Here is a 3,108-nt window from a genome sequence, read left to right as displayed (position 1 = left end):
CGCGGCCCGGCGCCTCCCCCGCTCCGCCGGCCGCCCGGGGGGCTGGGGAAGGGGGAAGGGGAGGGAGGGAGAGAGGAATTCCAGACCCCTCGTCGGCCTCCTGCGGCCTGGCAGCGGAGGGGCTCCCCCGTCCCGCCCCAGCAGGCCCACCTTGGGGCGCAGCCTAGGCCGGCCCATCTGCGAGGGCCCAGCCGCTGAGGGTGGAGGGCACTGCCCCAGGCTCCTCTGTCCCCTGTCCCAGACCCCTCCCCTCTCCCACCCCTGCCTCTGCAGTTGCCCCAGCCCGATCTCCAAGGTCAGGCAGAAGAGGCAGAATTGAGGGTGAGGGCAGGGGCCTAGCTCTGTCCTCGTTCAAGTTTGGGGCAGGAGGCAAGGGTTTTCCCAGGCGGTGGCCCCACTCCTGGCAAAGGGACCACTCAGAACTCGTCCTGCCTCAGCAGGAAGGAGCACGCAGCCCCTTTCCTATGGGGGCTCACAGCCTTCTTGTCCTAACCCAGACCCTCTTGGGGATGCTGGGACTGGCTTCCAAACAGGGGGGTTGCCCGATGGAGACACGGTTCTGCTAGGCCCCCGCGGGTTTCCTAAGACAGCTGACTTACCTGCCCCAGTCCCCTTTCCTGGATCCGGCGGGGCCATGTGCCCACACGGAAGCTCAGGCTGCTTCTCAGTCCCATCTCTTTGAGCCAGGGAAGCTGTCCCCTGTCTGCTCCCCCCACCCCATCAGATAAGGCCCCCACAGTTCTTGGAGCACCACATTTGCCTCCCACCCCAAACCTTTGCAGGGGCCATTTTCCTTCCCTGGAATTCCTCCGCTCTGCCCAGCCCAAATGCTCCCCAGCTAGTGTCGCCTCCCCTAGGCATGCTGCCTTTATTGTCAGAGCTACTGCCCCAGAGGACCTCCTAAAGAGGTCGGGGTGGGAGTGCCCTGTGCCAACAATGAGGAAGCCAGGGGGAGCAGCCATCTCCAGGGTGTATCTGTGCAGTTTGTGCATCTGTTGGTATGTTTGTGTCTGTGTGTATGAGTGTGTCTTTGTGTGTCTATGACCATGTGTACCTGCACAAGGACACTTCGAAAGTTCATGGAAAGATTCGTATTATGTTTCAATTCTATTTTTCCGTGAACTTTTTGAAGTACCCTCATATGTCTCTGTCCATGTGTGAGTGTGTCTCTTGGAAAGTCTGTATCTGTACATCTATGCGTGTCTGTGTCCAGGTGTTATGTGTGTGTGTTGCTGTGTCTTGTGTCTGTGTGTGTTTGTCTGCATTTGCCTGTTTGTGAGTGTGTGGCAGGAATCCTTCATCTCATTCAAGGCTGAGCACGGCCAGCGAGGACTGAGTGTGAGCGAGTGAGCCTGCACGTCGGGGAGAAGAGCCTGGCCTCTTGCACACAAGCCTGCCTCTTCTCGTTCTTTTCCCTTCCGCCCCCAGTTTTCCTGTGTCCTCCCCCTAGCTCCGAAGACTAGCTCATCTCTGAGGGCCACAGCAGCAGGCTCTGAGCAGAAATGAAGACTTGTGGGTGGGGGGTCCCCAGCCCTGGGTGTCCTCCTGCTTGACAGCTCCCTGCTTCCCTCCCTGCAGGCCCCTTCAGTCTGATGCAGGGATCACAGGCCCCACCCTTGAGCAGATTCCAGTCTGACACAAGAGAAGGACAGTGCATCCTCCCAGTGAATCCTCATCTGTTTAGGGAAGTTTGATGCAATTGCCATCCGCAGGTTTGGGTCCAGGCTGGCATGGCCAGGGTCCCACAGAGTCCCTGCCCGTCCCCTCTCTGTGCCCTTGTATCTCCCTCCTGCTCCTCTCTAGCGCCACTATAGGCCCACCCACTGACCTCACCAGCTTCCTGCTTCTCCCAGGGAGGGGGGGCACCGGGAATGATGGGCCTCTGAGTGTCCCCCTCAGGAGCAGCCTCTCTTCAGGCCAGACCTCCCTTCTCTGGGCCTTTGCCCAGGCTCTTCCCCTCCCATGGGATGCCCTCGCTCCCAGCCCTGGCCCTCCAATCCATCTCTATCACGCACCTAGAGGAGATTTTCAATGGTGCAAATCTGGTCCCATGTCTTTACTGTTCCTGTATGCTCCATGGCTCCCCATGACCTACAGGAGAAGATTCAAGTGATCCAAGGCATGGACGCCCCTGGCTGACCTCTCAAACTCCCCTTCCCAGCCCTAACCTCCAACCCCATCTCCTTCTCCCCCACGGCAGTCATAACCTACCTTCTATGCTCCCAAACCTTCCTTCCGCCAGCCCGGACCTGCCCCCAGTACCACAAGGTAGGGCTTTCAAGAAGACTCTTTGGGGTTGGGAGGCAGGCGAAGGGCTCCTCTTTCCCGGTGCCCACTGCCTGGCCCAACATGGTAGAGGAGCAGGCAGTTTTAGGACATGTCACACCTAAGTCTATTAGCTCTGTAGCGCTGAAGGGCCACAGAGAGAACTTCAGTCTCCCCCTGCCTCCTGCCCAAGCCTGGCTACTTGCTCTGCCCAGAGCTTGGGGCAGACACACACACACGCACACACACACACACACACGCACACACACACACAGCAGGTGCCCCCATGGCTTCAGGAGAGAAGGGTGGGTGGGCAAGGCTTTTTTCATCAGTGGACCCTGCTGACCAAAACTCCTGGTGGGCTGATGCTTTGCTGGGTGCCTTGCCACAGCCTTGTGGGGAAGGACTCTTCCCCCTCATTCCACAGATGAGAAAGCTGGGCTCAGAGAGAACAGGGCACTGCCCCATTCAGACCCCGCCGGCGGCCTCTGAGCCTGGGCTCTCACCTGTGCCACAGCTGCAGGAGGCTGGTGACAGGAGCATGGGACATGAGCACCCGGTGGTGCCCCCAGCTGGTTGCCCAGCCCTGCCTGCCCATTCCAAGAGATGGGAGTGGGCGGCCCCTGGGACAGAGACCTCCAGAGTGTTCCTCTCTCAGATTCCTGAGGTGTGAGCTTCCTTCCAGGAATTACTCTGCCTGCCCCCGCCCAGCTGAACTTCCTCTCTGTGGCCTGCAGCCTCAGGCTGCATCATTTTCCTCACTGGAAACCCAAGTGTGAGAGGCCCTGCCCTTCCCAGCTGCCTGCAGGAGCCTGGTGGCCAGGGGTTCCAGGTTCAGCCTTG

The sequence above is a fragment of the Galeopterus variegatus genome, unplaced genomic scaffold (assembly GCF_000696425.1).
Source record: "Galeopterus variegatus unplaced genomic scaffold, G_variegatus-3.0.2 Scaffold4330, whole genome shotgun sequence".
Classification (NCBI taxonomy): Eukaryota; Metazoa; Chordata; class Mammalia; order Dermoptera; family Cynocephalidae; genus Galeopterus; species Galeopterus variegatus.
This window is presented reverse-complemented; position numbering follows the sequence as displayed.